Source organism: Pseudophryne corroboree, chromosome 2 (assembly GCF_028390025.1).
Source record: "Pseudophryne corroboree isolate aPseCor3 chromosome 2, aPseCor3.hap2, whole genome shotgun sequence".
NCBI classification, from domain to species: domain Eukaryota; kingdom Metazoa; phylum Chordata; class Amphibia; order Anura; family Myobatrachidae; genus Pseudophryne; species Pseudophryne corroboree.
In genome coordinates, this window is record NC_086445.1 from 482,753,464 (window position 1) to 482,777,891 (window position 24,428).

Consider the following 24,428-nt stretch of genomic DNA (forward strand, 5'->3'; position numbering starts at 1 on the left):
GGAAAAGGGTACTTTGATCGAATTGGAAAGACTGTTGATTGGTAGCCATCGACCTCAAACGTCCATCCCTATGTCTTGTGAGCATGTACATAAATAGGTTGTGAAACAGAGGGTCTAATTCAGAGTTGTACGCAAACGCAGCCGTTTCCATACAACTGTGATGTTTGGTGATCTGTGACTGCGAGATTGCTCGCAGGGCCCCCTAAGCCTCAACATGATTCACATGCTGTGGCCAAAATGGTGTTATCCCACCCCTGTTTTGTAGGCTTGCCAAGGCCAGGGTCTGCGTCCTCCAGTGCAGAATTCCTGGTCTTGGCAGAGTGAAACCCCAGGCCATCCTGAGTAACCTGGTTGCTCAGATGGGCGATGTTCACGCAAGTGATCTAATGGCTGCTACTGCTTGCCGTACAACTTATAATCAGACCTAGAAACTCAGCACTTACACTGGACCAGGGCCATAACTAGGGGTCTGCGATCGGTGCTGCCCTGCAGTCAGTATTGCTGCAGCAGTGCCACCTGGAGTGCCCTTTGGATGCTTCAGGCAGGAGCCCTACAGTACGTACAACAGCTCGAAGCGTCCTCAGGGTGCTTCTGCATCCAAAGAGACAGCATCGGATCAATTGCGTAAACATCAACCGAGTACTCAGGATGGCCAGGCTGTTTGCGCTGCTGGGGCCAGGAAATTTGCATCAGACGATGCAGAGCCTGGCCTTGCCACTCCCAGAAAATAGAGGTACAACTTCCTGTTTTAGTGAAATCTACCCACCCCACACGTCTGCAGACTGTCCATCAGACTTGCGTCACAGAGGACACTGCGTGCGATCACACATGCGCCCACCATCGTAGACGTACATAAACCATTTGCTTTATGTACATCTTTGAATCAAGTCCTGCATACAGAGCAGTGGACATGATGCCGTGACAGAGGGTTGGACTGTCCAGCAGGGGCACAGGGGAAACCCTCGGCGGGCCCCACCTTCTCTTCTAGGGATCAGGTTCCAGATTGTGCACTTGAATGATAGATTACGCACATGTTGCCTTATAGTGCACAGGACTATGGTGTTTTTTCTGCATTACTGTTATTAATCTGGTACATTATTAAGCATGAACAAGCAGTTTTTACTATAAAATGATTAGCCAAGCCTCTGTGGCAGCTGGCCACCCCCCCCCTCTGGAGACTGTCCACATCCTAAAATACGGTCCCCTACCATTGCAGTTCCCCGGTGGGCCCTTCATGCCCAAGGCAGACACTGCCGCGACAGGAGACTCGGGTGTATGGATGCAGTAGAGGGGGACACTGCCGTGACAGGAGTGCCAGGTGCCTATGTGCAGAGAAGGGGACAATGCCATGAGTCGTGACAGTTTTGCTTTTATTTTTTTGTGCTGGAGCTCAGAGCAGAGAGCTTCAGTGTTACATGGAGCACCACCTGCTGGCCATTCATGCAGAACTGCACTTGCCATATAGTGTTAAGAATACTTCCAGTTTGAAGTGACAATCCCCAAATAAGCTTCACTTGAAAATATTTTGAAGATATAAAGCCAGCTCAGTAATAGGGATAAATCACTACTAATGTGCCTGAATTTGCCACACAACAGGAATGGACATCAGAAAGCAATGATCCACAATCATCAATATTTTTTTTGTTCCCTCCAATTGACAGTCCTTTTCAATTTGATTCTGTAGAAGTGGAAACCATCGGCCCCTTTGTTCCGATGGCTTGTTCCTAATGTTTGGTGATGTCACCATGTCCCTTGCAGGGATCCTTTGACATGAGCACATTATCAATGTTTTTGGGCACATCGCATCATGCCACATGACAATAGCAGTACACATGGAGCCATAAGAAAATCTGTCATTAACAAGCATTAAAAACAACCACTCAGCTTGTAATCTCTTCCTCCATTTCTCCCATGATAGAAGAAAAGGAACGGTCATCAAAAGCAAACAGCAGCTACAATGAAGCAGCACTGAGAGCTCACTCCGCGCTCAGAAAAGATTACTATTGCTCTTCCTCATGGTTGGTAGGTCTGGACACTTTAGAGCACATTTCCAAAAGTTAAAACCTATAGAAATGATCCCTGAAAGTATAGTCTTAACCATAACAGCCTAGCATTTTTACTGCTGTGGGAAGGAGAGTCTTTTTAATATAATGGAGATTTTTAAAATGATCTCACAGTTGAACATATCTTGAATATATCAGATAGTAAGAAACTATGCTGCCTTTAAAATGTGGACCAACGATGGACTCAGCTTTTCTTACAGAATGTATTCTTCTATGATTGTGCACTCACTTGCTCATCTGCATATTTAAGATACTCTGGCCAACCAGGAAGCACCTCTGAAACAGCCGAGACACAGCTTAAAGCAGCAACAACAGCCTCAGCTAATAACGGACTATGCACACAGAATGTCAGGATCACAAAACCAAACATATGTTATAGAGAAAAACAAAGTCTAAACACGTGCTTTTCTGGCATGGTGACAATTCTGCTTGGTAGATCACTAACGATCATGTTATATTTGCTGTGGGATGGGTGCTTTTGTTTCTGTTCCTCTACTGTTAGTTCATTTTACGCTGGGGGGATGTTCGATGCAACAGAACCTCATATGTAGGCTGGTATTTGAAGAGTAATAAGAGCGATAGATTACATAATATTAATGTAACAAAGATACTACCTTTTATATCTTTCTTTTATGACAAAAATGAGTAAACATGGGGAATAAACACGACAAATGACATACAAACCACCTCCTGCTTGCTTTTGGGTGTAATTTGTAATAAAACCATAAAGATATTCAAATGAACCATGTTAGTTTCACTGCTAGCCTTCATTTGGCATGGATTTCCTCTAAATGGTTTTCATATTAAAAAAAAGGGGGTTCCCCGAAATATGTACTGAAATGTTGCAACTACTCTACCTTACATCACAAATGCTTCCAAAATAATGTGTCCTCTGCTCCCCGGAAGGCTTCCCATCACGCCACAGCAGGTATGGACATCGGAAGCCTGGCATTAATTGGTTGCCGGGCTGATGACATCAAACGCAGCCATGCACATTGAATGATTGCAATGGTGTAACCATCAATTGCTTTACTGTGAACATGTGTAGAATCTTTCAGAGCTTTGTGCAAGCGTGCATTTACCTGAGCTGCGGACACCCCTTTCCGGGTGTCCGCAAATGCACAGAAGTACCTGAACATCGGATTGGCAACCATCGAATCCTCGCAATTTAGTGGAAAAGGGTACTTTGATCGAATTGGAAAGACTGTTGATTGGTAGCCATCGACCTCAAACGTCCATCCCTATGTCTTGTGAGCATGTACATAAATAGGTTGTGAAACAGAGGGTCTAATTCAGAGTTGTACGCAAACGCAGCCGTTTCCATACAACTGTGATGTTTGGTGATCTGTGACTGCGAGATTGCTCGCAGGGCCCCCTAAGCCTCAACATGATTCACATGCTGTGGCCAAAATGGTGTTATCCCACCCCTGTTTTGTAGGCTTGCCAAGGCCAGGGTCTGCGTCCTCCAGTGCAGAATTCCTGGTCTTGGCAGAGTGAAACCCCAGGCCATCCTGAGTAACCTGGTTGCTCAGATGGGCGATGTTCACGCAAGTGATCTAATGGCTGCTACTGCTTGCCGTACAACTTATAATCAGACCTAGAAACTCAGCACTTACACTGGACCAGGGCCATAACTAGGGGTCTGCGATCGGTGCTGCCCTGCAGTCAGTATTGCTGCAGCAGTGCCACCTGGAGTGCCCTTTGGATGCTTCAGGCAGGAGCCCTACAGTACGTACAACAGCTCGAAGCGTCCTCAGGGTGCTTCTGCATCCAAAGAGACAGCATCGGATCAATTGCGTAAACATCAACCGAGTACTCAGGATGGCCAGGCTGTTTGCGCTGCTGGGGCCAGGAAATTTGCATCAGACGATGCAGAGCCTGGCCTCGCCACTCCCAGAAAATAGAGGTACAACTTCCTGTTTTAGGGAAATCTACCCACCCCACACGTCTGCAGACTGTCCATCAGACTTGCGTCACAGAGGACACTGCGTGCGATCACACATGCGCCCACCATCGTAGACGTACATAAACCATTTGCTTTATGTACATCTTTGAATCAAGTCCTGCATACAGAGCAGTGGACATGATGCCGTGACAGAGGGTTGGACTGTCCAGCAGGGGCACAGGGGAAACCCTCGGCGGGCCCCACCTTCTCTTCTAGGGATCAGGTTCCAGATTGTGCACTTGAATGATAGATTACGCACATGTTGCCTTATAGTGCACAGGACTATGGTGTTTTTTCTGCATTACTGTTATTAATCTGGTACATTATTAAGCATGAACAAGCAGTTTTTACTATAAAATGATTAGCCAAGCCTCTGTGGCAGCTGGCCACCCCCCCCTCTGGAGACTGTCCACATCCTAAAATACGGTCCCCTACCATTGCAGTTCCCCGGTGGGCCCTTCATGCCCAAGGCAGACACTGCCGCGACAGGAGACTCGGGTGTATGGATGCAGTAGAGGGGGACACTGCCGTGACAGGAGTGCCAGGTGCCTATGTGCAGAGAAGGGGACAATGCCATGAGTCGTGACAGTTTTGCTTTTATTTTTTTGTGCTGGAGCTCAGAGCAGAGAGCTTCAGTGTTACATGGAGCACCACCTGCTGGCCATTCATGCAGAACTGCACTTGCCATATAGTGTTAAGAATACTTCCAGTTTGAAGTGACAATCCCCAAATAAGCTTCACTTGAAAATATTTTGAAGATATAAAGCCAGCTCAGTAATAGGGATAAATCACTACTAATGTGCCTGAATTTGCCACACAACAGGAATGGACATCAGAAAGCAATGATCCACAATCATCAATATTTTTTTTGTTCCCTCCAATTGACAGTCCTTTTCAATTTGATTCTGTAGAAGTGGAAACCATCGGCCCCTTTGTTCCGATGGCTTGTTCCTAATGTTTGGTGATGTCACCATGTCCCTTGCAGGGATCCTTTGACATGAGCACATTATCAATGTTTTTGGGCACATCGCATCATGCCACATGACAATAGCAGTACACATGGAGCCATAAGAAAATCTGTCATTAACAAGCATTAAAAACAACCACTCAGCTTGTAATCTCTTCCTCCATTTCTCCCATGATAGAAGAAAAGGAACGGTCATCAAAAGCAAACAGCAGCTACAATGAAGCAGCACTGAGAGCTCACTTCGCGCTCAGAAAAGATTACTATTGCTCTTCCTCATGGTTGGTAGGTCTGGACACTTTAGAGCACATTTCCAAAAGTTAAAACCTATAGAAATGATCCCTGAAAGTATAGTCTTAACCATAACAGCCTAGCATTTTTACTGCTGTGGGAAGGAGAGTCTTTTTAATATAATGGAGATTTTTAAAATGATCTCACAGTTGAACATATCTTGAATATATCAGATAGTAAGAAACTATGCTGCCTTTAAAATGTGGACCAACGATGGACTCAGCTTTTCTTACAGAATGTATTCTTCTATGATTGTGCACTCACTTGCTCATCTGCATATTTAAGATACTCTGGCCAACCAGGAAGCACCTCTGAAACAGCCGAGACACAGCTTAAAGCAGCAACAACAGCCTCAGCTAATAACGGACTATGCACACAGAATGTCAGGATCACAAAACCAAACATATGTTATAGAGAAAAACAAAGTCTAAACACGTGCTTTTCTGGCATGGTGACAATTCTGCTTGGTAGATCACTAACGATCATGTTATATTTGCTGTGGGATGGGTGCTTTTGTTTCTGTTCCTCTACTGTTAGTTCATTTTACGCTGGGGGGATGTTCGATGCAACAGAACCTCATATGTAGGCTGGTATTTGAAGAGTAATAAGAGCGATAGATTACATAATATTAATGTAACAAAGATACTACCTTTTATATCTTTCTTTTATGACAAAAATGAGTAAACATGGGGAATAAACACGACAAATGACATACAAACCACCTCCTGCTTGCTTTTGGGTGTAATTTGTAATAAAACCATAAAGATATTCAAATGAACCATGTTAGTTTCACTGCTAGCCTTCATTTGGCATGGATTTCCTCTAAATGGTTTTCATATTAAAAAAAAGGGGGTTCCCCGAAATATGTACTGAAATGTTGCAACTACTCTACCTTACATCACAAATGCTTCCAAAATAATGTGTCCTCTGCTCCCCGGAAGGCTTCCCATCACGCCACAGCAGGTATGGACATCGGAAGCCTGGCATTAATTGGTTGCCGGGCTGATGACATCAAACGCAGCCATGCACATTGAATGATTGCAATGGTGTAACCATCAATTGCTTTACTGTGAACATGTGTAGAATCTTTCAGAGCTTTGTGCAAGCGTGCATTTACCTGAGCTGCGGACACCCCTTTCCGGGTGTCCGCAAATGCACAGAAGTACCTGAACATCGGATTGGCAACCATCGAATCCTCGCAATTTAGTGGAAAAGGGTACTTTGATCGAATTGGAAAGACTGTTGATTGGTAGCCATCGACCTCAAACGTCCATCCCTATGTCTTGTGAGCATGTACATAAATAGGTTGTGAAACAGAGGGTCTAATTCAGAGTTGTACGCAAACGCAGCCGTTTCCATACAACTGTGATGTTTGGTGATCTGTGACTGCGAGATTGCTCGCAGGGCCCCCTAAGCCTCAACATGATTCACATGCTGTGGCCAAAATGGTGTTATCCCACCCCTGTTTTGTAGGCTTGCCAAGGCCAGGGTCTGCGTCCTCCAGTGCAGAATTCCTGGTCTTGGCAGAGTGAAACCCCAGGCCATCCTGAGTAACCTGGTTGCTCAGATGGGCGATGTTCACGCAAGTGATCTAATGGCTGCTACTGCTTGCCGTACAACTTATAATCAGACCTAGAAACTCAGCACTTACACTGGACCAGGGCCATAACTAGGGGTCTGCGATCGGTGCTGCCCTGCAGTCAGTATTGCTGCAGCAGTGCCACCTGGAGTGCCCTTTGGATGCTTCAGGCAGGAGCCCTACAGTACGTACAACAGCTCGAAGCGTCCTCAGGGTGCTTCTGCATCCAAAGAGACAGCATCGGATCAATTGCGTAAACATCAACCGAGTACTCAGGATGGCCAGGCTGTTTGCGCTGCTGGGGCCAGGAAATTTGCATCAGACGATGCAGAGCCTGGCCTCGCCACTCCCAGAAAATAGAGGTACAACTTCCTGTTTTAGTGAAATCTACCCACCCCACACGTCTGCAGACTGTCCATCAGACTTGCGTCACAGAGGACACTGCGTGCGATCACACATGCGCCCACCATCGTAGACGTACATAAACCATTTGCTTTATGTACATCTTTGAATCAAGTCCTGCATACAGAGCAGTGGACATGATGCCGTGACAGAGGGTTGGACTGTCCAGCAGGGGCACAGGGGAAACCCTCGGCGGGCCCCACCTTCTCTTCTAGGGATCAGGTTCCAGATTGTGCACTTGAATGATAGATTACGCACATGTTGCCTTATAGTGCACAGGACTATGGTGTTTTTTCTGCATTACTGTTATTAATCTGGTACATTATTAAGCATGAACAAGCAGTTTTTACTATAAAATGATTAGCCAAGCCTCTGTGGCAGCTGGCCACCCCCCCCTCTGGAGACTGTCCACATCCTAAAATACGGTCCCCTACCATTGCAGTTGCCCGGTGGGCCCTTCATGCCCAAGGCAGACACTGCCGCAACAGGAGACTCGGGTGTATGGATGCAGTAGAGGGGGACACTGCCGTGACAGGAGTGCCAGGTGCCTATGTGCAGAGAAGGGGACAATGCCATGAGTCGTGACAGTTTTGCTTTTATTTTTTTGTGCTGGAGCTCAGAGCAGAGAGCTTCAGTGTTACATGGAGCACCACCTGCTGGCCATTCATGCAGAACTGCACTTGCCATATAGTGTTAAGAATACTTCCAGTTTGAAGTGACAATCCCCAAATAAGCTTCACTTGAAAATATTTTGAAGATATAAAGCCAGCTCAGTAATAGGGATAAATCACTACTAATGTGCCTGAATTTGCCACACAACAGGAATGGACATCAGAAAGCAATGATCCACAATCATCAATATTTTTTTTGTTCCCTCCAATTGACAGTCCTTTTCAATTTGATTCTGTAGAAGTGGAAACCATCGGCCCCTTTGTTCCGATGGCTTGTTCCTAATGTTTGGTGATGTCACCATGTCCCTTGCAGGGATCCTTTGACATGAGCACATTATCAATGTTTTTGGGCACATTGCATCATGCCACATGACAATAGCAGTACACATGGAGCCATAAGAAAATCTGACATTAACAAGCATTAAAAACAACCACTCAGCTTGTAATCTCTTCCTCCATTTCTCCCATGATAGAAGAAAAGGAACGGTCATCAAAAGCAAACAGCAGCTACAATGAAGCAGCACTGAGAGCTCACTTCGCGCTCAGAAAAGATTACTATTGCTCTTCCTCATGGTTGGTAGGTCTGGACACTTTAGAGCACATTTCCAAAAGTTAAAAACTATAGAAATGATCCCTGAAAGTATAGTCTTAACCATAACAGCTTAGCATTTTTACTACTGTGGGAAGGAGAGTCTTTTTAATATAATGGAGATTTTTAAAATGATCTCACAGTTGAACATATCTTGAAGATAGTTAGAAACTATGCTGCCTTTAAAATGTGGACCAACGATGGACTCAGCTTTTCTTACAGAATGTATTCTTCTATGATTGTGCACTCACTTGCTCATCTGCATATTTAAGATACTCTGGCCAACCAGGAAGCACCTCTGAAACAGCCGAGACACAGCTTAAAGCAGCAACAACAGCCTCAGCTAATAACGGATTATGCACACAGAATGTCAGGATCACAAAACCAAACATATGTTATAGAGAAAAACAAAGTCTAAACACGTGCTTTTCTGGCATGGTGACAATTCTGCTTGGTAGATCACTAACGATCATGTTATATTTGCTGTGGGATGGGTGCTTTTGTTTCTGTTCCTCTACTGTTAGTTCATTTTACGCTGGGGGGATGTTCGATGCAACAGAACCTCATATGTAGGCTGGTATTTGAAGAGTAATAAGAGCGATAGATTACATAATATTAATGTAACAAAGATACTACCTTTTATATCTTTCTTTTATGACAAAAATGAGTAAACATGGGGAATAAACACGACAAATGACATACAAACCACCTCCTGCTTGCTTTTGGGTGTAATTTGTAATAAAACCATAAAGATATTCAAATGAACCATGTTAGTTTCACTGCTAGCCTTCATTTGGCATGGATTTCCTCTAAATGGTTTTCATATTAAAAAAAAGGGGGTTCCCCGAAATATGTACTGAAATGTTGCAACTACTCTACCTTACATCACAAATGCTTCCAAAATAATGTGTCCTCTGCTCCCCGGAAGGCTTCCCATCACGCCACAGCAGGTATGGACATCGGAAGCCTGGCATTAATTGGTTGCCGGGCTGATGACATCAAACGCAGCCATGCACATTGAATGATTGCAATGGTGTAACCATCAATTGCTTTACTGTGAACATGTGTAGAATCTTTCAGAGCTTTGTGCAAGCGTGCATTTACCTGAGCTGCGGACACCCCTTTCCGGGTGTCCGCAAATGCACAGAAGTACCTGAACATCGGATTGGCAACCATCGAATCCTCGCAATTTAGTGGAAAAGGGTACTTTGATCGAATTGGAAAGACTGTTGATTGGTAGCCATCGACCTCAAACGTCCATCCCTATGTCTTGTGAGCATGTACATAAATAGGTTGTGAAACAGAGGGTCTAATTCAGAGTTGTACGCAAACGCAGCCGTTTCCATACAACTGTGATGTTTGGTGATCTGTGACTGCGAGATTGCTCGCAGGGCCCCCTAAGCCTCAACATGATTCACATGCTGTGGCCAAAATGGTGTTATCCCACCCCTGTTTTGTAGGCTTGCCGAGGCCAGGGTCTGCGTCCTCCAGTGCAGAATTCCTGGTCTTGGCAGAGTGAAACCCCAGGCCATCCTGAGTAACCTGGTTGCTCAGATGGACGATGTTCACGCAAGTGATCTAATGGCTGCTACTGCTTGCCGTACAACTTGTAATCAGACCTAGAAACTCAGCACTTACACTGGACCAGGGCCATAACTAGGGGTCTGCGATCGGTGCTGCCCTGCAGTCAGTATTGCTGCAGCAGTGCCACCTGGAGTGCCCTTTGGATGCTTCAGGCAGGAGCCCTACAGTACGTACAACAGCTCGAAGCGTCCTCAGGGTGCTTCTGCATCCAAAGAGACAGCATCGGATCAATTGCGTAAACATCAACCGAGTACTCAGGATGGCCAGGCTGTTTGCGCTGCTGGGGCCAGGAAATTTGCATCAGACGATGCAGAGCCTGGCCTCGCCACTCCCAGAAAATAGAGGTACAACTTCCTGTTTTAGTGAAATCTACCCACCCCACACGTCTGCAGACTGTCCATCAGACTTGCGTCACAGAGGACACTGCGTGCGATCACACATGCGCCCACCATCGTAGACGTACATAAACCATTTGCTTTATGTACATCTTTGAATCAAGTCCTGCATACAGAGCAGTGGACATGATGCCGTGACAGAGGGTTGGACTGTCCAGCAGGGGCACAGGGGAAACCCTCGGCGGGCCCCACCTTCTCTTCTAGGGATCAGGTTCCAGATTGTGCACTTGAATGATAGATTACGCACATGTTGCCTTATAGTGCACAGGACTATGGTGTTTTTTCTGCATTACTGTTATTAATCTGGTACATTATTAAGCATGAACAAGCAGTTTTTACTATAAAATGATTAGCCAAGCCTCTGTGGCAGCTGGCCACCCCCCCCTCTGGAGACTGTCCACATCCTAAAATACGGTCCCCTACCATTGTAGTTCCCCGGTGGGCCCTTCATGCCCAAGGCAGACACTGCCGCGACAGGAGACTCGGGTGTATGGATGCAGTAGAGGGGGACACTGCCGTGACAGGAGTGCCAGGTGCCTATGTGCAGAGAAGGGGACAATGCCATGAGTCGTGACAGTTTTGCTTTTATTTTTTTGTGCTGGAGCTCAGAGCAGAGAGCTGCAGTGTTACATGGAGCACCACCTGCTGGCCATTCATGCAGAACTGCACTTGCCATATAGTGTTAAGAATACTTCCAGTTTGAAGTGACAATCCCCAAATAAGCTTCACTTGAAAATATTTTGAAGATATAAAGCCAGCTCAGTAATAGGGATAAATCACTACTAATGTGCCTGAATTTGCCACACAACAGGAATGGACATCAGAAAGCAATGATCCACAATCATCAATATTTTTTTTGTTCCCTCCAATTGACAGTCCTTTTCAATTTGATTCTGTAGAAGTGGAAACCATCGGCCCCTTTGTTCCGATGGCTTGTTCCTAATGTTTGGTGATGTCACCATGTCCCTTGCAGGGATCCTTTGACATGAGCACATTATCAATGTTTTTGGGCACATTGCATCATGCCACATGACAATAGCAGTACACATGGAGCCATAAGAAAATCTGTCATTAACAAGCATTAAAAACAACCACTCAGCTTGTAATCTCTTCCTCCATTTCTCCCATGATAGAAGAAAAGGAACGGTCATCAAAAGCAAACAGCAGCTACAATGAAGCAGCACTGAGAGCTCACTTCGCGCTCAGAAAAGATTACTATTGCTCTTCCTCATGGTTGGTAGGTCTGGACACTTTAGAGCACATTTCCAAAAGTTAAAAACTATAGAAATGATCCCTGAAAGTATAGTCTTAACCATAACAGCTTAGCATTTTTACTGCTGTGGGAAGGAGAGTCTTTTTAATATAATGGAGATTTTTAAAATGATCTCACAGTTGAACATATCTTGAAGATAGTAAGAAACTATGCTGCCTTTAAAATGTGGACCAACGATGGACTCAGCTTTTCTTACAGAATGTATTCTTCTATGATTGTGCACTCACTTGCTCATCTGCATATTTAAGATACTCTGGCCAACCAGGAAGCACCTCTGAAACAGCCGAGACACAGCTTAAAGCAGCAACAACAGCCTCAGCTAATAACGGACTATGCACACAGAATGTCAGGATCACAAAACCAAACATATGTTATAGAGAAAAACAAAGTCTAAACACGTGCTTTTCTGGCATGGTGACAATTCTGCTTGGTAGATCACTAACGATCATGTTATATTTGCTGTGGGATGGGTGCTTTTGTTTCTGTTCCTCTACTGTTAGTTCATTTTACGCTGGGGGGATGTTCGATGCAACAGAACCTCATATGTAGGCTGGTATTTGAAGAGTAATAAGAGCGATAGATTACATAATATTAATGTAACAAAGATACTACCTTTTATATCTTTCTTTTATGACAAAAATGAGTAAACATGGGGAATAAACACGACAAATGACATACAAACCACCTCCTGCTTGCTTTTGGGTGTAATTTGTAATAAAACCATAAAGATATTCAAATGAACCATGTTAGTTTCACTGCTAGCCTTCATTTGGCATGGATTTCCTCTAAATGGTTTTAATATTAAAAAAAAGGGGGTTCCCCGAAATATGTACTGAAATGTTGCAACTACTCTACCTTACATCACAAATGCTTCCAAAATAATGTGTCCTCTGCTCCCCGGAAGGCTTCCCATCACGCCACAGCAGGTATGGACATCGGAAGCCTGGCATTAATTGGTTGCCGGGCTGATGACATCAAACGCAGCCATGCACATTGAATGATTGCAATGGTGTAACCATCAATTGCTTTACTGTGAACATGTGTAGAATCTTTCAGAGCTTTGTGCAAGCGTGCATTTACCTGAGCTGCGGACACCCCTTTCCGGGTGTCCGCAAATGCACAGAAGTACCTGAACATCGGATTGGCAACCATCGAATCCTCGCAATTTAGTGGAAAAGGGTACTTTGATCGAATTGGAAAGACTGTTGATTGGTAGCCATCGACCTCAAACGTCCATCCCTATGTCTTGTGAGCATGTACATAAATAGGTTGTGAAACAGAGGGTCTAATTCAGAGTTGTACGCAAACGCAGCCGTTTCCATACAACTGTGATGTTTGGTGATCTGTGACTGCGAGATTGCTCGCAGGGCCCCCTAAGCCTCAACATGATTCACATGCTGTGGCCAAAATGGTGTTATCCCACCCCTGTTTTGTAGGCTTGCCGAGGCCAGGGTCTGCGTCCTCCAGTGCAGAATTCCTGGTCTTGGCAGAGTGAAACCCCAGGCCATCCTGAGTAACCTGGTTGCTCAGATGGACGATGTTCACGCAAGTGATCTAATGGCTGCTACTGCTTGCCGTACAACTTATAATCAGACCTAGAAACTCAGCACTTACACTGGACCAGGGCCATAACTAGGGGTCTGCGATCGGTGCTGCCCTGCAGTCAGTATTGCTGCAGCAGTGCCACCTGGAGTGCCCTTTGGATGCTTCAGGCAGGAGCCCTACAGTATGTACAACAGCTCGAAGCATCCTCAGGGTGCTTCTGCATCCAAAGAGACAGCATCGGATCAATTGCGTAAACATCAACCGAGTACTCAGGATGGCCAGGCTGTTTGCGCTGCTGGGGCCAGGAAATTTGCATCAGACGATGCAGAGCCTGGCCTCGCCACTCCCAGAAAATAGAGGTACAACTTCCTGTTTTAGTGAAATCTACCCACCCCACACGTCTGCAGACTGTCCATCAGACTTGCGTCACAGAGGACACTGCGTGCGATCACACATGCGCCCACCATCGTAGACGTACATAAACCATTTGCTTTATGTACATCTTTGAATCAAGTCCTGCATACAGAGCAGTGGACATGATGCCGTGACAGAGGGTTGGACTGTCCAGCAGGGGCACAGGGGAAACCCTCGGCGGGCCCCACCTTCTCTTCTAGGGATCAGGTTCCAGATTGTGCACTTGAATGATAGATTACGCACATGTTGCCTTATAGTGCACAGGACTATGGTGTTTTTTCTGCATTACTGTTATTAATCTGGTACATTATTAAGCATGAACAAGCAGTTTTTACTATAAAATGATTAGCCAAGCCTCTGTGGCAGCTGGCCACCCCCCCTCTGGAGACTGTCCACATCCTAAAATACGGTCCCCTACCATTGTAGTTCCCCGGTGGGCCCTTCATGCCCAAGGCAGACACTGCCGCGACAGGAGACTCGGGTGTATGGATGCAGTAGAGGGGGACACTGCCGTGACAGGAGTGCCAGGTGCCTATGTGCAGAGAAGGGGACAATGCCATGAGTCGTGACAGTTTTGCTTTTATTTTTTTGTGCTGGAGCTCAGAGCAGAGAGCTGCAGTGTTACATGGAGCACCACCTGCTGGCCATTCATGCAGAACTGCACTTGCCATATAGTGTTAAGAATACTTCCAGTTTGAAGTGACAATCCCCAAATAAGCTTCACTTGAAAATATTTTGAAGATATAAAGCCAGCTCAGTAATAGGGATAAATCACTACTAATGTGCCTGAATTTGCCACACAACAGGAATGGACATCAGAAAGCAATGATCCACAATCATCAATATTTTTTTTGTTCCCTCCAATTGACAGTCCTTTTCAATTTGATTCTGTAGAAGTGGAAACCATCGTCCCCTTTGTTCCGATGGCTTGTTCCTAATGTTTGGTGATGTCACCATGTCCCTTGCAGGGATCCTTTGACATGAGCACATTATCAATGTTTTTGGGCACATTGCATCATGCCACATGACAATAGCAGTACACATGGAGCCATAAGAAAATCTGACATTAACAAGCATTAAAAACAACCACTCAGCTTGTAATCTCTTCCTCCATTTCTCCCATGATAGAAGAAAAGGAACGGTCATCAAAAGCAAACAGCAGCTACAATGAAGCAGCACTGAGAGCTCACTTCGCGCTCAGAAAGATTACTATTGCTCTTCCTCATGGTTGGTAGGTCGGAACACTTTAGAGCACATTTCCAAAAGTTAAAAACTATAGAAATGATCCCTGAAAGTATAGTCTTAACCATAACAGCTTAGCATTTTTACTACTGTGGGAAGGAGAGTCTTTTTAATATAATGGAGATTTTTAAAATGATCTCACAGTTGAACATATCTTGAAGATAGTAAGAAACTATGCTGCCTTTAAAATGTGGACCAACGATGGACTCAGCTTTTCTTACAGAATGTATTCTTCTATGATTGTGCACTCACTTGCTCATCTGCATATTTAAGATACTCTGGCCAACCAGGAAGCACCTCTGAAACAGCCGAGACACAGCTTAAAGCAGCAACAACAGCCTCAGCTAATAACAGACTATGCACACAGAATGTCAGGATCACAAAACCAAACATATGTTATAGAGAAAAACAAAGTCTAAACACGTGCTTTTCTGGCATGGTGACAATTCTGCTTGGTAGATCACTAACGATCATGTTATATTTGCTGTGGGATGGGTGCTTTTGTTTCTGTTCCTCTACTGTTAGTTCATTTTACGCTGGGGGGATGTTCGATGCAACAGAACCTCATATGTAGGCTGGTATTTGAAGAGTAATAAGAGCGATAGATTACATAATATTAATGTAACAAAGATACTACCTTTTATATCTTTCTTTTATGACAAAAATGAGTAAACATGGGGAATAAACACGACAAATGACATACAAACCACCTCCTGCTTGCTTTTGGGTGTAATTTGTAATAAAACCATAAAGATATTCAAATGAACCATGTTAGTTTCACTGCTAGCCTTCATTTGGCATGGATTTCCTCTAAATGGTTTTAATATTAAAAAAAAGGGGGTTCCCCGAAATATGTACTGAAATGTTGCAACTACTCTACCTTACATCACAAATGCTTCCAAAATAATGTGTCCTCTGCTCCCCGGAAGGCTTCCCATCACGCCACAGCAGGTATGGACATCGGAAGCCTGGCATTAATTGGTTGCCGGGCTGATGACATCAAACGCAGCCATGCACATTGAATGATTGCAATGGTGTAACCATCAATTGCTTTACTGTGAACATGTGTAGAATCTTTCAGAGCTTTGTGCAAGCGTGCATTTACCTGAGCTGCGGACACCCCTTTCCGGGTGTCCGCAAATGCACAGAAGTACCTGAACATCGGATTGGCAACCATCGAATCCTCGCAATTTAGTGGAAAAGGGTACTTTGATCGAATTGGAAAGACTGTTGATTGGTAGCCATCGACCTCAAACGTCCATCCCTATGTCTTGTGAGCATGTACATAAATAGGTTGTGAAACAGAGGGTCTAATTCAGAGTTGTACGCAAACGCAGCCGTTTCCATACAACTGTGATGGTGATCTGTGACTGCGAGATTGCTCGCAGGGCCCCCTAAGCCTCAACATGATTCACATGCTGTGGCCAAAATGGTGTTATCCCACCCCTGTTTTGTAGGCTTGCCGAGGCCAGGGTCTGCGTCCTCCAGTGCAGAATTCCTGGTCTTGGCAGAGTGAAACCCCAGGCCATCCTGAGTAACCTGGTTGCTCAGATGGACGATGTTCACGCAAGTGATCTAATGGCTGCTACTGCTTGCCGTACAACTTATAATCAGACCTAGAAACTCAGCACTTACACTGGACCAGGGCCATAACTAGGGGTCTGCGATCGGTGCTGCCCTGCAGTCAGTATTGCTGCAGCAGTGCCACCTGGAGTGCCCTTTGGATGCTTCAGGCAGGAGCCCTACAGTACGTACAACAGCTCGAAGCGTCCTCAGGGTGCTTCTGCATCCAAAGAGACAGCATCGGATCAATTGCGTAAACATCAACCGAGTACTCAGGATGGCCAGGCTGTTTGCGCTGCTGGGGCCAGGAAATTTGCATCAGACGATGCAGAGCCTGGCCTCGCCACTCCCAGAAAATAGAGGTACAACTTCCTGTTTTAGTGAAATCTACCCACCCCACACGTCTGCAGACTGTCCATCAGACTTGCGTCACAGAGGACACTGCGTGCGATCACACATGCGCCCACCATCGTAGACGTACATAAACCATTTGCTTTATGTACATCTTTGAATCAAGTCCTGCATACAGAGCAGTGGACATGATGCCGTGACAGAGGGTTGGACTGTCCAGCAGGGGCACAGGGGAAACCCTCGGCGGGCCCCACCTTCTCTTCTAGGGATCAGGTTCCAGATTGTGCACTTGAATGATAGATTACGCACATGTTGCCTTATAGTGCACAGGACTATGGTGTTTTTTCTGCATTACTGTTATTAATCTGGTACATTATTAAGCATGAACAAGCAGTTTTTACTATAAAATGATTAGCCAAGCCTCTGTGGCAGCTGGCCACCCCCCCCTCTGGAGACTGTCCACATCCTAAAATACGGTCCCCTACCATTGTAGTTCCCCGGTGGGCCCTTCATGCCCAAGGCAGACACTGCCGCGACAGGAGACTCGGGTGTATGGATGCAGTAGAGGGGGACACTGCCGTGACAGGAGTGCCAGGTGCCTATGTGCAGAGAAGGGGACAATGCCATGAGTCGTGACAGTTTTGCTTTTATTTTTTTGTGCTGGAGCTCAGAGCAGAGAGCTGCAGTGTTACATGGAGCACCACCTGCTGGCCATTCATGCAGAACTGCACTTGCCATATAGTGTTAAGAATACTTCCAGTTTGAAGTGACAATCCCCAAATAAGCTTCACTTGAAAATATTTTGAAGATATAAAGCCAGCTCAGTAATAGGGATAAATCACTACTAATGTGCCTGAATTTGCCACACAACAGGAATGGACATCAGAAAGCAATGATCCACAATCATCAATATTTTTTTTGTTCCCTCCAATTGACAGTCCTTTTCAATTTGATTCTGTAGAAGTGGAAACCATCGGCCCCTTTGTTCCGATGGCTTGTTCCTAATGTTTGGTGATGTCACCATGTCCCTTGCAGGGATCCTTTGACATGAGCACATTATCAATGTTTTTGGGCACATTGCATCATGCCACATGACAATAGCAGTACACATGGAGCCATAAGAAAATCTGTCATTAACAAGCATTAAAAACAACCACTCAGCTTGTAATCTCTTCCTCCATTTCTCCCATGATAGAAGAAAAGGAACGGTCATCAAAAGCAAACAGCAGCTACAATGAAGCAGCACTGAGAGCTCACTTCGCGCTCAGAAAGGATTACTATTGCTCTTCCTCATGGTTGGTAGGTCTGGACACTTTAGAGCACATTTCCAAAAGTTAAAAACTATAGAAATGATCCCTGAAAGTATAGTCTTAACCATAACAGCCTAGCATTTTTACTGCTGTGGGAAGGAGAGTCTTTTTAATATAATGGAGATTTTTAAAATGATCTCACAGTTGAACATATCTTGAATATATCAGATAGTAAGAAACTATGCTGCCTTTAAAATGTGGACCAACGATGGACTCAGCTTTTCTTACAGAATGTATTCTTCTATGATTGTGCACTCACTTGCTCATCTGCATATTTAAGATACTCTGGCCAACCAGGAAGCACCTCTGAAACAGCCGAGACACAGCTTAAAGCAGCAACAACAGCCTCAGCTAATAACGGACTATGCACACAGAATGTCAGGATCACAAAACCAAACATATGTTATAGAGAAAAACAAAGTCTAAACACGTGCTTTTCTGGCATGGTGACAATTCTGCTTGGTAGATCACTAACGATCATGTTATATTTGCTGTGGGATGGGTGCTTTTGTTTCTGTTCCTCTACTGTTAGTTCATTTTACGCTGGGGGGATGTTCGATGCAACAGAACCTCATATGTAGGCTGGTATTTGAAGAGTAATAAGAGCGATAGATTACATAATATTAATGTAACAAAGATACTACCTTTTATATCTTTCTTTTATGACAAAAACGAGTAAACATGGGGAATAAACACGACAAATGACATACAAACCACCTCCTGCTTGCTTTTGGGTGTAATTTGTAATAAAACCATAAAGATATTCAAATGAACCATGTTAGTTTCACTGCTAGCCTTCATTTGGCATGGATTTCCTCTAAATGGTTTTCATATTAAAAAAAAGGGGGTTCCCCGAAATATGTACTGAAATGTTGCAACTACTCTACCTTACATCACAAATGCTTCCAAAATAATGTGTCCTCTGCTCCCCGGAAGGCTTCCCATCACGCCACAGCAGGTATGGACATCGGAAGCCTGGCATTAATTGGTTGCCGGGCTGATGACATCAAACGCAGCCATGCACATTGAATGATTGCAATGGTGTAACCATCAATTGCTTTACTGTGAACATGTGTAGAATCTTTCAGAGCTTTGTGCAAGCGTGCATTTACCTGAGCTGCGGACACCCCTTTCCGGGTGTCCGCAAATGCACAGAAGTACCTGAACATCGGATTGGCAACCATCGAATCCTCGCAATTTAGTGGAAAAGGGTACTTTGATCGAATTGGAAAGACTGTTGATTGGTAGCCATCGACCTCAAACGTCCATCCCTATGTCTTGTGAGCATGTACATAAATAGGTTGTGAAACAGAGGGTCTAATTCAGAGTTGTACGCAAACGCAGCCGTTTCCATACAACTGTGATGTTTGGTGATCTGTGACTGCGAGATTGCTCGCAGGGCCCCCTAAGCCTCAACATGATTCACATGCTGTGGCCAAAATGGTGTTATCCCACCCCTGCTTTGTAGGCTTGCCGAGGCCAGGGTCTGCGTCCTCCAGTGCAGAATTCCTGGTCTTGGCAGAGTGAAACCCCAGGCCATCCTGAGTAACCTGGTTGCTCAGATGGGCGATGTTCACGCAAGTGATCTAATGGCTGCTACTGCTTGCCGTACAACTTATAATCAGACCTAGAAACTCAGCACTTACACTGGACCAGGGCCATAACTAGGGGTCTGCGATCGGTGCTGCCCTGCAGTCAGTATTGCTGCAGCAGTGCCACCTGGAGTGCCCTTTGGATGCTTCAGGCAGGAGCCCTACAGTACGTACAACAGCTCGAAGCGTCCTCAGGGTGCTTTTGCATCCAAAGAGACAGCATCGGATCAATTGCGTAAACATCAACCGAGTACTCAGGAAGGCCAGGCTGTTTGCGCTGCTGGGGCCAGGAAATTTGCATCAGATGATGCAGAGCCTGGCCTCGCCACTCCCAGAAAATAGAGGTACAACTTCCTGTTTTAGTGAAATCTACCCACCCCACACGTCTGCAGACTGTCCATCAGACTTGCGTCACAGAGGACACTGCGTGCGATCACACATGCGCCCACCATCGTAGACGTACATAAACCATTTGCTTTATGTACATCTTTGAATCAAGTCCTGCATACAGAGCAGTGGACATGATGCCGTGACAGAGGGTTGGACTGTCCAGCAGGGGCACAGGGGAAACCCTCGGCGGGCCCCACCTTCTCTTCTAGGGATCAGGTTCCAGATTGTGCACTTGAATGATAGATTACGCACATGTTGCCTTATAGTGCACAGGACTATGGTGTTTTTTCTGCATTACTGTTATTAATCTGGTACATTATTAAGCATGAACAAGCAGTTTTTACTATAAAATGATTAGCCAAGCCTCTGTGGCAGCTGGCCACCCCCCCCCCCCCCCCCTCTGGAGACTGTCCACATCCTAAAATACGGTCCCCTACCATTGCAGTTCCCCGGTGGGCCCTTCATGCCCAAGGCAGACACTGCCGCGACAGGAGACTCGGGTGTATGGATGCAGTAGAAGGGGACACTGCCGTGACAGGAGTGCAAGGTGCCTATGTGCAGAGAAGGGGACAATGCCATGAGTCGTGACAGTTTTGCTTTTATTTTTTTGTGCTGGAGCTCAGAGCAGAGAGCTGCAGTGTTACATGGAGCACCACCTGCTGGCCATTCATGCAGAACTGCACTTGCCATATAGTGTTAAGAATACTTCCAGTTTGAAGTGACAATCCCCAAATAAGCTTCACTTGAAAATATTTTGAAGATATAAAGCCAGCTCAGTAATAGGGATAAATCACTACTAATGTGCCTGAATTTGCCACACAACAGGAATGGACATCAGAAAGCAATGATCCACAATCATCAATATTTTTTTTGTTCCCTCCAATTGACAGTCCTTTTCAATTTGATTCTGTAGAAGTGGAAACCATCGGCCCCTTTGTTCCGATGGCTTGTTCCTAATGTTTGGTGATGTCACCATGTCCCTTGCAGGGATCCTTTGACATGAGCACATTATCAATGTTTTGGGGCACATTGCATCATGCCACATGACAATAGCAGTACACATGGAGCCATAAGAAAATCTGTCATTAACAAGCATTAAAAACAACCACTCAGCTTGTAATCTCTTCCTCCATTTCTCCCATGATAGAAGAAAAGGAACGGTCATCAAAAGCAAACAGCAGCTACAATGAAGCAGCACTGAGAGCTCACTTCGCGCTCAGAAAAGATTACTATTGCTCTTCCTCATGGTTGGTAGGTCTGGACACTTTAGAGCACATTTCCAAAAGTTAAAAACTATAGAAATGATCCCTGAAAGTATAGTCTTAACCATAACAGCCTAGCATTTTTACTGCTGTGGGAAGGAGAGTCTTTTTAATATAATGGAGATTTTTAAAATGATCTCACAGTTGAACATATCTTGAATATATCAGATAGTAAGAAACTATGCTGCCTTTAAAATGTGGACCAACGATGGACTCAGCTTTTCTTACAGAATGTATTCTTCTATGATTGTGCACTCACTTGCTCATCTGCATATTTAAGATACTCTGGCCAACCAGGAAGCACCTCTGAAACAGCCGAGACACAGCTTAAAGCAGCAACAACAGCCTCAGCTAATAACGGACTATGCACACAGAATGTCAGGATCACAAAACCAAACATATGTTATAGAGAAAAACAAAGTCTAAACACGTGCTTTTCTGGCATGGTGACAATTCTGCTTGGTAGATCACTAACGATCATGTTATATTTGCTGTGGGATGGGTGCTTTTGTTTCTGTTCCTCTACTGTTAGTTCATTTTACGCTGGGGGGATGTTCGATGCAACAGAACCTCATATGTAGGCTGGTATTTGAAGAGTAATAAGAGCGATAGATTACATAATATTAATGTAACAAAGATACTACCTTTTATATCTTTCTTTTATGACAAAAATGAGTAAACATGGGGAATAAACACGACAAATGACATACAAACCACCTCCTGCTTGCTTTTGGGTGTAATTTGTAATAAAACCATAAAGATATTCAAATGAACCATGTTAGTTTCACTGCTAGCCTTCATTTGGCATGGATTTCCTCTAAATGGTTTTCATATTAAAAAAAAGGGGGTTCCCCGAAATATGTACTGAAATGTTGCAACTACTCTACCTTACATCACAAATGCTTCCAAAATAATGTGTCCTCTGCTCCCCGGAAGGCTTCCCATCACGCCACAGCAGGTATGGACATCGGAAGCCTGGCATTAATTGGTTGCCGGGCTGATGACATCAAACGCAGCCATGCACATTGAATGATTGCAATGGTGTAACCATCAATTGCTTTACTGTGAACATGTGTAGAATCTTTCAGAGCTTTGTGCAAGCGTGCATTTACCTGAGCTGCGGACACCCCTTTCCGGGTGTCCGCAAATGCACAGAAGTACCTGAACATCGGATTGGCAACCATCGAATCCTCGCAATTTAGTGGAAAAGGGTACTTTGATCGAATTGGAAAGACTGTTGATTGGTAGCCATCGACCTCAAACGTCCATCCCTATGTCTTGTGAGCATGTACATAAATAGGTTGTGAAACAGAGGGTCTAATTCAGAGTCGTACGCAAACGCAGCCGTTTCCATACAACTGTGATGTTTGGTGATCTGTGACTGCGAGATTGCTCGCAGGGCCCCCTAAGCCTCAACATGATTCACATGCTGTGGCCAAAATGGTGTTATCCCACCCCTGTTTTGTAGGCTTGCCGAGGCCAGGGTCTGCGTCCTCCAGTGCAGAATTCCTGGTCTTGGCAGAGTGAAACCCCAGGCCATCCTGAGTAACCTGGTTGCTCAGATGGGCGATGTTCACGCAAGTGATCTAATGGCTGCTACTGCTTGCCGTACAACTTATAATCAGACCTAGAAACTCAGCACTTACACTGGACCAGGGCCATAACTAGGGGTCTGCGATCGGTGCTGCCCTGCAGTCAGTATTGCTGCAGCAGTGCCACCTGGAGTGCCCTTTGGATGCTTCAGGCAGGAGCCCTACAGTACGTACAACAGCTCGAAGCGTCCTCAGGGTGCTTCTGCATCCAAAGAGACAGCATCGGATCAATTGCGTAAACATCAACCGAGTACTCAGGATGGCCAGGCTGTTTGCGCTGCTGGGGCCAGGAAATTTGCATCAGACGATGCAGAGCCTGGCCTCGCCACTCCCAGAAAATAGAGGTACAACTTCCTGTTTTAGTGAAATCTACCCACCCCACACGTCTGCAGACTGTCCATCAGACTTGCGTCACAGAGGACACTGCGTGCGATCACACATGCGCCCACCATCGTAGACGTACATAAACCATTTGCTTTATGTACATCTTTGAATCAAGTCCTGCATACAGAGCAGTGGACATGATGCCGTGACAGAGGGTTGGACTGTCCAGCAGGGGCACAGGGGAAACCCTCGGCGGGCCCCACCTTCTCTTCTAGGGATCAGGTTCCAGATTGTGCACTTGAATGATAGATTACGCACATGTTGCCTTATAGTGCACAGGACTATGGTGTTTTTTCTGCATTACTGTTATTAATCTGGTACATTATTAAGCATGAACAAGCAGTTTTTACTATAAAATGATTAGCCAAGCCTCTGTGGCAGCAGGCCACCCCCCCCCCCCCCCTCTGGAGACTGTCCACATCCTAAAATACGGTCCCCTACCATTGCAGTTCCCCGGTGGGCCCTTCATGCCCAAGGCAGACACTGCCGCGACAGGAGACTCGGGTGTATGGATGCAGTAGAGGGGGACACTGCCGTGACAGGAGTGCCAGGTGCCTATGTGCAGAGAAGGGGACAATGCCATGAGTCGTGACAGTTTTGCTTTTATTTTTTTGTGCTGGAGCTCAGAGCAGAGAGCTGCAGTGTTACATGGAGCACCACCTGCTGGCCATTCATGCAGAACTGCACTTGCCATATAGTGTTAAGAATACTTCCAGTTTGAAGTGACAATCCCCAAATAAGCTTCACTTGAAAATATTTTGAAGATATAAAGCCAGCTCAGTAATAGGGATAAATCACTACTAATGTGCCTGAATTTGCCACACAACAGGAATGGACATCAGAAAGCAATGATCCACAATCATCAATATTTTTTTTGTTCCCTCCAATTGACAGTCCTTTTCAATTTGATTCTGTAGAAGTGGAAACCATCGGCCCCTTTGTTCCGATGGCTTGTTCCTAATGTTTGGTGATGTCACCATGTCCCTTGCAGGGATCCTTTGACATGAGCACATTATCAATGTTTTTG

At 45.2% G+C, this 24,428-nt stretch overlaps 7 non-coding genes across 7 annotated transcripts; all 7 read right to left on the reverse strand.

The window, feature by feature from the left end:
• Positions 1–1,875: 1,875 nt before the first annotated feature.
• Positions 1,876–2,095, reverse strand: LOC135053045 (small nucleolar RNA U3). The gene has a single exon (XR_010242447.1). It is a non-coding gene; the product is annotated as a small nucleolar RNA U3 (small nucleolar RNA).
• A 3,015-nt stretch (positions 2,096–5,110) lies between these two features.
• Positions 5,111–5,330, reverse strand: LOC135053016 (small nucleolar RNA U3). The gene has a single exon (XR_010242424.1). It is a non-coding gene; the product is annotated as a small nucleolar RNA U3 (small nucleolar RNA).
• A 3,015-nt stretch (positions 5,331–8,345) lies between these two features.
• Positions 8,346–8,565, reverse strand: LOC135052937 (small nucleolar RNA U3). Its single transcript, XR_010242359.1, has one exon. It is a non-coding gene; the product is annotated as a small nucleolar RNA U3 (small nucleolar RNA).
• A 3,008-nt stretch (positions 8,566–11,573) lies between these two features.
• Positions 11,574–11,793, reverse strand: LOC135052938 (small nucleolar RNA U3). Its single transcript, XR_010242360.1, has one exon. It is a non-coding gene; the product is annotated as a small nucleolar RNA U3 (small nucleolar RNA).
• Positions 11,794–14,800: 3,007 nt separating this feature from the next.
• Positions 14,801–15,019, reverse strand: LOC135053032 (small nucleolar RNA U3). The gene has a single exon (XR_010242437.1). It is a non-coding gene; the product is annotated as a small nucleolar RNA U3 (small nucleolar RNA).
• A 3,004-nt stretch (positions 15,020–18,023) lies between these two features.
• On the reverse strand, positions 18,024–18,243 carry LOC135052978 (small nucleolar RNA U3). Its single transcript, XR_010242393.1, has one exon. It is a non-coding gene; the product is annotated as a small nucleolar RNA U3 (small nucleolar RNA).
• Positions 18,244–21,267: 3,024 nt separating this feature from the next.
• On the reverse strand, positions 21,268–21,487 carry LOC135052940 (small nucleolar RNA U3). Its single transcript, XR_010242361.1, has one exon. It is a non-coding gene; the product is annotated as a small nucleolar RNA U3 (small nucleolar RNA).
• Between the last annotated feature and the right edge of the window lie 2,941 nt (positions 21,488–24,428).